Below are 11772 nucleotides of genomic sequence, written 5' to 3'. Positions count from 1 at the left end.
CTTTCTGTTATATATATGTAAAATCACAATTTTTACTGGGGTTAATGGTCAAAAGAGTTTGGAAAGGCCTGCTCTGGAATGTCATGTTGGGCAGAGGTCTCGGTTCTGTTGAAAACACAGGTTTACAGATCCAGTCTATGGCTGAACATCAAAGTCTTCAGTATTCTTCACTTATCTCTGACATCTATCTTTGGATTTATCTACTGACACACTTCCCTTTTCTTTTCTTTCCTTCTCGTCTCTAAATATTGTGGGCAATCCTGCTATCTCTCAGAGGTGCCATGGCAGGCCGTGATTCAGTGTCTTTGAGGTGTGAGGTAAATAATTATTATTGTTGTTGGGAATCTTGTATTTCTCTCTCTCCCACTGTTATTACGATGGTAGGCATAGTGGAAACAACAATGATAATGCTAATATCATTATTAGCATTGATATCAATTAGCATGATTAGCAATGATAATAATAATTCATGGAGCCTGCTGTGGGTCAGGCTTTGGGGGCAGAGGACTGGTGAGCACCCATAAGAAGACCTCTTAGGGGGCAGCGTTCAGTGTATTCTGCAGGAGACCTGAGGCTGGTCACACATGTTCTTAACCCAAGGGGCTCTGGTTCTCATGACACTGAAGGAACTTTGGTTGAAGTCTTTGAGTCTGTGATGGCCTTAAGCCTTCCTTTCTCTTGGACTCATATTCTTTATCTGTAACATGAGTGGGATTGGATTAGACCATCTCTATGGTTCTTATCAACTTTACTCCCTGTGACACCCTTTACCAACAGATGAAGAGTCTCTTGCTAATTGGGAAACATATCTGGCAGCCAAATTTTGAAGAGTAAGAGTAGAGGAGAGATATGTTCTGAGACCTTGTCGAGATTGGGGGGAGGTGGTAGGGATGGAGGGGATAAGTGGTGAAAACAGTGGCAGTTAAAGGGCATTAAGATGGCAACTGGCTTCCCTGATAACTCAGTTGGTAAAGAATCCACCTGCAAGGCAGGAGACTCCGACTCAATTCCTGGGTCAGGAAGATCCCCTGGAGAAGGGATAGGCTACCCACTCCGTTATTCTTGGGCTTCCCTTGTGGCCCAGCTGGTGAGGAATCCACCTGCAATGCAGGAGACCTGGGTTCAGTCCCTGGGTTGGGAAGATCCCCTGGAGAAGGGAAAAGCTACCCACTCCAGTATTCTGGCCTGGAGAATTCCATGGATGTATGGGGTCGCAAAGAGTTGGACACAACTGAGCAACTTTCACTTTTTCATGATAACATAGTCTCCCAAGGAGACCAGGGACAGGAGAGAAGCTTTAAGAGAGAATTCAGGGAGTTACTAAAGACTGACTTCATCTGCTATAAACACAGACTACTTTAGCTGCTGTAAACACCATGCAGTGCAAGTTTTAAATATATACTTGAGTTCAACAAGAAGAGTATGCAATAGATTTGACTGACTCTAGGTATGAATGAGTGTGTTGGGTGAGTCAAGTACTGGCCACATGAAAATGTCCATGAATGACTGTAAATACAACAGCAGTTGTCCTTTTGGGCTGCAAATAAATTTTACTGAGTCAGTAAGAAAAAAGAAAAAAAGAAGAGTATGCAAATAGCCTAGATTAAGTTTCTCTTGGGGATATAAGAATATCAGTGAACCTCACAAGAGGTTTAGACATCTCAGGTCCAAGTACATGGCAAGCACAAGCAGCTTATTCTTCTTCTGACCTTGGACCACTGTGAGTCATTGAATCCTGAAGAAATGGAAAGGTTGCCTTCAACATTTAAAAATAAGTCTGCATGCTTACTTGCGTCATTACAACACCATAACTTAGACAGTACTGGGGAATTATTGTGCGCTGGCAAGGGAGGTTGCCATTCAGGAAGTCAGTGTGGAGGTGAGTGAGAGGGGCTGAAGGAAGGAAGGGATGGGCTGTCATCCACTGGGCTTTGGGGCCTCCAGTTGCTGCCCGTGGCTCCTGGCCAGGAACACAAGGTGGGGAGGCAGGATTCTCGGGTTCCAGCTAAACTCTTAGCAGACTTGCAGGGTGGCCCCATCTGAGTACCAGATAGGATGGGATACATTTATGCTCCCAACATGAGGTGAGGTTGGTAATAATGAGACAGATAATCAGTGGGACTCTCTCTTCCCTGGTAGAGGCATGGTGACTTGCGTAGCAAGGGGCCAGGTGAGCACATTCTTACTAGAAGGACAAGAGATAGGAAGAATGCCCTTGGTTCACCTAGGCTAGCCCAAGACGACCTCAAGCTACCCAGAGGGGAGTGGTACAACCCTCTCAGGACGGAGGCATAGGGTGCAGTCCAAACTGTGCACAGGGATAAAAAAGCTAAGATGTATTTGATAGGGAGATGTGAAGAAGATATTACACCTCCTGGACAAACACACAAGGGTGAGATGTCTGAATGTGGTGGGGGGAGGGTGGTGGAAAAGGGAAAGGAACTAGCTAGCAGGTATCCAAAGAGCTGCCTGGAATACAGACAGGTTGTCTGCGCAGGAACTGTGGTATTGGAGAAGACTCTTGAGAGTCCCTTGAACAGCACGGAGATCCAACCAGTCCATCCTAAAGGAAATCAGTCCTGAATATTCATTGGAAGGACTGATGCTGAAGCTGAAACTCCAATACTTTGGCCACCTGATGCTAAGAACTGATTCATTTGAAAAGACCCTGATGCTGGGAAAGATTGAAGGTGGGAGGAGAAGGGGACAACAGAGGATGATATAGTTGGATGGCATCACTGACTCAATGGACATGAGTTTGAGTAAACTCTGGGAGTTGGTGATGGACAGGGAGGCCTGTCATGCTGCAATCCACGGTGTTGCAAAGAGTCAGACACGACTGACTGACTGAACTGAAGTGAAGTGAAGGTTTATATCTTTCCAGACATGACTAAAAAGGAAAAGGAGGACCTGCTAGTTCTAATAGGAAAAACCCTGAAAGGGACTTCCCTGGCGATTCAGTGCTAAGACCCTGAGCCTCCACTGCAAGGGTCATGGGTTCAATCCTTGGTCTGGGAACCAAGATCCTGCATGATGCATAGTGTAGCCAAAAAAAAAAAAAAAAGAATCCTGAGAAAGAACTCTGATTGTCCTGGCTTGGGTACCAACTAAACTTTGGTCTAGCTGCTGTCATGAGGTGGCTTAGGCACTAAGATGGACTCTGCCTCATACATGTGTACCTGATGGTCAAGACTGCGGGTCTCTCATCAGATAAGGTGTGGGAGAGGAGTTAATGGATAGAGTTTTTTAAAATAGCCACTAACATAAATAAACAAATTCAACACATTGTTATGAAAAATAAGATAACAATAATATACATACCATAGCTAGTTCAATAAAGATAATTAAAGTAAGCTATCAAAAAATGGACCTAAACTTAGATAATAATGGAGAACTACAATTATTAAAATATTATGTAAAATGCCATGCTAATATGTTTGAAAACCTTGATAAAATTCTTTTTTAGAATAATATAAATTATCAATATATGTTCAAGAAACTTCAGCATAGATGAGTTCTTTTGAGTCTTCTAAGAAAAGAATTCTCATGATATATTAAGTGTTGGATAGCAGAAAATTTTGTGATCTGAAGAGACAAGTAGAGAATGAAAGATTCCCCCACCAGCAAACAAACAAACAAAAAGGCCTTATAGACTAGTGAATGAACGTGAATGCAAAAACTAAGGGGACTACTTCTGAATAAAATCTAGGAGTAGATTAGTTGATTATTTCAGGTTTTAAAGTTTTTGTTTTTAATGAAAAATTGTGCATTACAGTAATTAAAATCATTTGAAAGTGAAAGTCACTCAACCGTGTCTGACTCTTGGGACCCTATGGACTATAGCCCACCAGTCTCCTCTGTCCATGGAATTCTCCAGGCGAGAATACTAGAGTGGATGGCCACTCCCTTCTCCAGGGATCGAACCCAGGTCTCCTGCATTGCAGGTGGATTCTTTACTTTCTGAGCCACTAGGGAAGCGCCCAAATTTGAACAGCAACAAAATGGCACTCTGATTAAACAGCATTTTACAGCCTGCAGGACACCCTGGGCCAACTTGCTTGCTTTTTTTTTTTTTCCCCACCAGCTTTTTATTTTAGATTTATTTTAGATTAACTTTTTCCTTTACCAACAACCAAGTTCTTTTCCTCCCTTGCCAGGCAGGCAGGCAGATGGGAGAGGCAAGCCCAAGCTTTTGCCAGTAGTTCTCCATTCTTTGATGCGAAAAGGGGCAGCACAATCATTTTAACTTGCACCATCCTCTTTGCATCTACAGAGTCGAACAGTTAAAGAAGTAAAATAAAAAAGCAAGGCTTGTGGCATGTACAGTGCACTTTGGTTACGACTCACTTGCTGGCTTCTCTTGTTCAAGCGTTTCTTTTGAAGGCAGGGATTTTCCTGTTGTGTTTCTGTTTCCTTCCATTTCTACTTGTCAAATTTCTCAGTCTCAGTCATACCGGGTTTGTCAGACACGGTCCCTTGATGAAGTGGAGTGAGGCTAGGGGAGTCCAGTCTGCAGTGGCCACAGCCTAGTGTAGGAGTATAGTTAAAGAATAAAAGTTGTGTTCAAGTAAGGTTTGTTCGAGGAATGCTGATATAGCTCAATATAAAAGATCTGTTAGTTTATATTGTTCATTTCATCACACCCACAGGTTAAAGGCAGCAAAAGTGATCCAATGATTATTTCACTTAGTTCAAATATAATTAAGTTGTGCTCATGCTTAAAACACAAGCATGGCTTCCTAACACATTTAATGTTAGTCCAGTGTATCAGGCCCTTAATATTAGTATACAATCAGGCCTCTTTCTATAGTCTTGTCCCACCCCATCCCACCTCCATCCCACCTCTCCTTGGTGTGCTGTGATCCAGCCCTATCGGCCTGTTTCCTTTTTCATTTGCACTAGCTTCCATCACATCACATTTGCAGGTGCTGTTCCCTCCACCCACAACACTCTTCCTTCTCATTTAGGCTTAGCTAATGCCTTCTCTTTTTTCAGGTCTAAGTATAGTCTTTGCTTTCTCAATACCTGTGGCAGATTCATGTTGATGTATGGCAAAACTAATACAATACTGTAAAGTAATTAACCTCCAATTAAAATTTAAAAATTTATATTTAAAAAATAAATAAATAAAAAGTAAAAAAAAAAAAAAAAGGAAAGAAAAAAATCTTTCCTGGGCTTCTCTGGTGACTTATGGTAAAGAATTCACCCATCAGTGCAGGAGACACGGGTTCCATCCCTGATCTCGGAAAATCCCACTTGCTGTGGAGCCAGTTAACCCCTGAGCCACTACTATTGAGCTGGTGCTATCGAGCCCGGGAGCCACAACTATTGAAGCCCGCGTGCCCTAGAGCCTGTGCTCTGCATCAAGAGAGAACACTGCAATGAGAAGACCAAGCACCGCAACTAGGGACAGAGGGAACGGCCCGCACAGAAGCAAAGACCAAGTGCACCACATATAAAAATGTGTGTGGGTGCATGTATATATGTGTGATGTGTGTGTGTGTGTATGTGTGATATATGTGTGATACGCATGTATATATATGTGTGTGGGTGCATGTATATATGTGTGATGTGTGATGTGTGTGTATGTGTGATATATGTGTGTGCATGTGTATATATATGTGATATGTGTGTGTGCCTGTGTATATATGTGTGATATGTATGTATATATGTGTGTGTTCATGTATATATGTGTGATGTGTGTGTGCATGTGTATGTGTGTGCATACGTATATATGTGTGATATGTGTGTGTGCATGTGTATATATATGTGATGTGTGTGTGTGCCTGTGTATATATGTGTGATATGTATGCATATATATGTGTGTATGTGTATATATGTGTGTATATATACATATGTGTGATATGTGTGTTCATGTGTATGTGTGTGCATATGTATATATGTGTGACATGTGTGTGTGTATATGTATATATATAAATCTTTCCTTACCTCTCTAATCAGTGAAATCTTTCCTACTCTTGTGCTCTTCAAGCTGTAATGTATAGATTCTGTTAAGATACATGTTAAGATATAGATCCTGACTGGGGAGGCCTGAAGGGACTGGAGTTTCTATTTTCTAGTAAGCTTCCTGGTAAAGCCCTTACTGGTGGTACATGGACCATACACTGAGTGTTGTGACCTTTTTCTTTCTCACACCTATTGTGATTGTGCTTTTACATTCATTGTGTGATTTAAAAAAAAAAATATATATATATATATTTATTTTACTTTTGGCTGTGCTGACTCTTTTGTGTTGGACTTCCCAGATGGCTCAGTGGTAAAGAATCCACCTGTGATGCAGGAGATGTGAGTTCAATCCCTGAGTTGGGAAGCTCCCCTGGGGGAGGGCATGACAACCCACCCCAGGGTTATTGCTGGGAAAATCCCATGGACAGAGGAGTCAGGTGGGCTACAGTTCATGGGGTCACAAAGAATCCAACATGACTAAAGCAAGTGTGCGTGCACACAAGGGAAGCATTAGGAGCACACGCGGCAGATAAAGCATTTATATAAGGAAAGAGACCAACCAAAGAAAGAGACAACTCAATAGGAACCTGAGCAGCTCACCACAGGAAAAAGAAATACACATGGTCAGTACACAGTGTTGTTCTGACTTGAATTGTAACAAAAAAGATACATTGAAGTCCCAACCCCGAGAACCTTGGATTCCTCCTTATCTGGAAATAAGGTCTTTCCAGAAGTAACCAGTTAATGCAAGGTCATTAGGGCGGGCCCTAATTCAACAGGACTGTGCGAAGTCACTTCAGCCGAGTCCGACTCTTTGTGGCCCTATGGACTGAGCCACCAGGATCTTCTGTCCATGGGATTCTCCAGGCAAGAATGCTCGGGTGGGTTGCTGTGACCTCCTCCAGGTTCTCTCTCAGACCCCGGGACTGAACCTGCGTCTCTTATGTCTCCTGCATTGGCAGGTACATTCCTTACCATTAGTGCCACCTGGGAAGCCCCAAATATGACTGGTATCCTTATAAAAAGGAGAAATTTAGACCCAGAGACAGACATACACAGTGAGAGGAGCACGCAAAGAGACACAGCTCAAGTTTCCCAAGGAAGGCTCCCAGAAGCTGGGAGAGAGGCCTGGAACAGATCCTCCCCTAGAACCTTCAGAGGGAGTGGGCTCAATGCCACCAACACCTTGGCTCTGGGCTTCCAGCCTCTATAACCTTGAAACAGTACATTTCTGTGGTTTTAACCCATCCAGTTCATCATAGTTTGTTACAATAGCCCTAGGAAACCAATGTACTGTGAAATAAGATTCAGTTTCACTAGAAATTTAAGAAATCAAAAAGAAAACAGAGCACTGTTTTTTACAACATTGTTCAGCTTCTGAGGTGGTGGCAGGATAAAATCAACTATCAGTGAAGATGAAAGGAAAATGGAACGTTTATACAATAATAGTGGATGCAAAGGGTACAACTTATCCATAGCACAAGGAAGGCCATTTGCAGTGTATATAAAAACCATAAATACATGAAACCTTCTAGACCCAACAATTCTTCTAAAAAGAAAAACCTAAGGAAATAATCAGACATGTTTGGAAAGATATGTGAACAAGGATGATTAGCACTTCAGTTCAGTTCAGTTCAGTTGCTCAGTCGTGTCCGACTCTTTGCGACCCCATGAAGAGCAGCATGCCAGGCCTCCCTGTCCATCACCATCTCCCGGAGTTCATTCAGACTCAAGTCCATCGAGTCAGTGATGCCATCCAGCCATCTCATCCTCTGTCGTCCCCTTCTCCTCCTGCCCCCAATCCCTCCCAGCATCAGAGTTTTTTCCAATGAGTCAACTCTTCGCATGAGGTGGCCAAAGTACTGGAGTTTCAGCCTCAGCATCATTCCTTCCAAAGAAATCCCAGGGTTGATCTCCTTCAGAATGGACTGGTTGGATCTCCTTGCAGTCCCAAGGGACTCTCAAGAGTCTTCTCCAACACCACAGTTCAAAAGCATCAATTCTTCGGCGCTCAGCCTTCTTCACACTCCAACTCTCACATCCATACATGACCACAGGAAAAACCATAGCCTTGACTAGACGGACCTTAGTCGGCAAAGTAATGCCTCTGCTTTTGAATATACTATCTAGGTTGGTCATAACTTTTCTTCCAAGGAGTAAGCGTCTTTTAATTTCGTGGCTACAGTCACCATCTGCATGATTTTGGAGCCCAAAAAAATAGTCTGACAGTTTCCACTGTTTCCCCATCTATTTCCCATGAAGTGATGGGACCAGATGCCATGATCTTAGTTTTCTGAATGTTGAGCTTTAAGCCAACTTTTTCGCTCTCCTCTTTCACTTTCATCAAGAGGCTTTTTAGCTCCTCTGCACTTTCTGCCATAAGGGTGGTGTCATCTGCATATCTGAGGTGATTGATATTTCTCCCGGCAATCTTGATTCCAGCTTGTGTTTCTTCCAGTCCAGCGTTTCTCATGATGTACTCTGCATATAACTTAAACAAACAGGGTGACAATATACAGCCTTGACGTACTCCTTTTCCTATTTGGAACCAGTCTGTTGTTCCATGTCCATTTCTAACTGTTGCTTCCTGACCTGCATACAGATTTCTCAAGAGGCAGGTTAGGTGGTCTGGTATTCCCATCTCTCTCAGAATTTTCCACAGTTTCTTGTGATCCACACAGTCAAAGGCTTTGGCATAGTCAATCAAGCAGAAATAGATGTTTTTCTGGAATTCTCTTGCTTTTTCCATGATCCAGTGGATGTTGGCAATTTGATCTCTGGTTCCTCTGCCTTTTCTAAAACCAGCTTGAACATCAGGGAGTTCACAGTTCATGAACTGCTGAAACCTGGCTTGGAGAATTTTGAGCATTACTTTACTAGCATGTGAGATGAGTGCAATTGTGCAGTAGTTTGAGCATTCTTTTGCATTGCCTTTCTTTGGAATTGGAATGAAAACTGACCGTTTCCAGTCCTGTGGCCACTGCTGAGTTTTCCAAATTTGCTGGCATATTGAGTGCAGCACTTTCACAGCATCATCTCTCAGGATTTGAAACAGCTCAACTGGAATTCCATTACCTCCACTAGCTTTGTTCGTAGTGATGCTTTCTAAGGCCCACTTGACTTCACATTCCAAGATGTCTGGCTCTAGATTAGTGATCACATCATCATGATTATCTGGGTCATGAAGATCTTTTTTGTACAATTCTTCTGTGTATTCTTGCCTCCTCTTCTTAATATCTTCTGCTTCTGTTAGGTCCATACCATTTCTGTCCTTTATTGAGCCCATCTTTGCATGAAATCTTTCCCTTGGTATCTCTAATTTTCTTGAAGAGATCTCTAGTCTTTCCCATTCTGTTCTTTTCCTCTATTTCTTTGCATTGATCGCTGAAGAAGGCTTTCTTATCTCTTCTTGCTATTCTTTGGAACTCTGCATTCAGATGCTTAAATCTTTCCTTTTCTCCTTTTCTTTTCGCTTCTCTTCTTTTCACAGCTATTTGTAAGGGCTCCCCAGACAGCCATTTTGCTTTTTTGCATTTCTTTTCCATGGGGATGGTCTTGATCCCTGTCTCCTGTACAATGTCACGAACCTCATTCCATAGTTCATCAGGCACTCTATCAGATCTAGGCCCTTAAATCTATTTCTCACTTCCACTGTAAAATCATAAGGGATTTGATTTAGGTCATACCTGAATGTTCTAGCGGTTTTCCCTACTTTCTTCAATTTGAGTCTGAATTTGGTAATAAGGAGTTCATGATCTGAGCCACAGTCAGCTCGTGGTCTTATTTTTGTTGGCTGTATAGAGCGTCTCCACCTTTGGCTGGAAAGAATATAATCAATCTGATTTTGGTGTTGACCATCTGGTGATGTCCATGTGTAGAGTCTTCTCTTGCGCAGGCGGCGGCTGCGGGCCGGCGCACTAAGCGCGGCTGAGAGGAGCTACCCCATATCCGAGGTCAGGGGCAGAGGTCTAGAGTGCCAGGCTGCGACGGCGCAGGAATGGCCAAGAGGAGCTACCCTGCGTCCGAGGTCAGGGGCTGCTGGGAGGAGCTACCCCGCATCTGAGGTCAGGGGCGGCGGCCGAGAGGAGCTACCTCTTGTCCCAGGACAGTGGCGGCCGGGAGGAGACACCCCATGTCCGAGGTCAGGGGTGGCCGGGAGAAGCCACCTCATGCCTGAGGCCAGGGGCAGTGACCCTGAAGAGCCACCCTGAGCCCAAGGCCAGGGGTGGCAGCTGGGAGGAGCCACCCATGCTGGAGGCCAGGGCCGGGGGCCGGGAGGAGCAACCCGAGGAGCAGTGGCTGAGCAGGCACAGGAGGGCCTAGAGGAGCTATCCCACGTTGAAGGTAAGGAACGGCGGCGGTAAGGAGATACCCCTCATCCAAGGTAAGGAACAGCGGCTGTGCTTTGCTGGAGCAGCCGTGAAGAGATACCCCACGCCCAAGGTAAGAGAAACCCAAGTAAGATGGTAGGTGTTGCAAGAGGGCATCAGAGGGCAGACACACTGAAACCATACTCACAGAAAACTAGTTAATCTAATCACACTAGGACCACAGCCTTGTCTAACTCAATGAAACCAAGCCATGCCTGCGGGGCAACCCAAGACGGGCGGGTCATGGTGGAGAGGTCTGACAGAATGTGGTCCACTGGAGAAGGGAATGGCAAGCCACTTCAGTATTCTTGCCTTGAGAACCCCATGAACAGTATGAAAAGGCAAAATGATAGGATACCGAAAGAGGAACTTCCCAGGTCATTAGGTGCCCAATATGCTACTGGAGATCAGTGGAGAAATAACTCCAGAAAGAATGAATGGATGGAGCCAAAGCAAAAACAATACCCAGTTGTGGATGTGACTGGTGATAGAAGCAAGATCCGATGCTATAAAGAGCAATATTGCATAGGAATCTGGAATGTCAGGTCCATGAATCAAGGCAAATTGGATGTGGTCAAACAAGAGATGGCAAGGGTGAACGTCGACATTCTAGGAAATCAGCGAACTAAAATGGACTGGAATGGGTGAATTTAACTCAGATGACCATTATATCTACTACTGTGGGCAGGAATCCCTCAGAAGAAATGAAGTAGCCATCACGGTCAACAAAAGAGTCCGAAATGCAGTACTTGGATGCAATCTCAAAAACGACAGAATGATCTCTGTTCGTCTCCCAGTCAAACCATTCAATATCACAGTTATCCAAGCTTATGCTCTAACCAGTAACGCTAAAGAAACTGAAGTTGAACGGTTTTATGAAGACCTAGAAGACCTTTTAGAACTAACACCCCAAAAAGATGTCCTTTTCATTCTAGGGGACTGGAATGCAAAAGTAGGAAGTCAAGAAACACCTGGCGTAACAGGCAAATTTGGCCTTGGAATGCGGAATGAAGCAGGGCAAAGACTAATAGAGTTTTGCCAAGAAAATGTTTAGCACTTATAATATTCCATATTTGGAAGCAACTAAATGTGTAAACATAGAAAATTGATTAATAACTAATGAAAGTGCTATATAATGGAGTACCCTGCAGACAAAGAATGAGGCTGAGGAAGCAGTTTCTATTGATGTGGAAAAATGCATATTTGATTGATTGAGTTACTTGTGAAGTCAAATAAGAAAATATTCTGTGCAGAAAGATTTTATATCTATAAGAAACAAACAGGTTTATATGCACAGAAGAAAGTTTGGAGGGTTACACAGTAAAATGTGTTAAGGTTTGTTACCTGTGGGTGGTGAAATTATTTTCTCCTGTATGTTTACATTTTCTTCAACACATACGTCTGCCTTGGTTATATAAAAAATATTTCACGTTAG

General features: G+C 43.4%; 1 pseudogene; it reads right to left on the bottom strand.

The window, feature by feature from the left end:
* The window catches only part of LOC102189407, a 31940-nt pseudogene continuing 24504 nt past the window's right edge, over positions 4337-11772 (bottom strand).

This window comes from Capra hircus, chromosome 11, assembly GCF_001704415.2.
Source record: "Capra hircus breed San Clemente chromosome 11, ASM170441v1, whole genome shotgun sequence".
NCBI classification, from domain to species: Eukaryota; Metazoa; Chordata; class Mammalia; order Artiodactyla; family Bovidae; genus Capra; species Capra hircus.
Note: the sequence above shows the minus strand (reverse complement) of the source record. Positions and strands in the feature narration are given on the sequence as shown.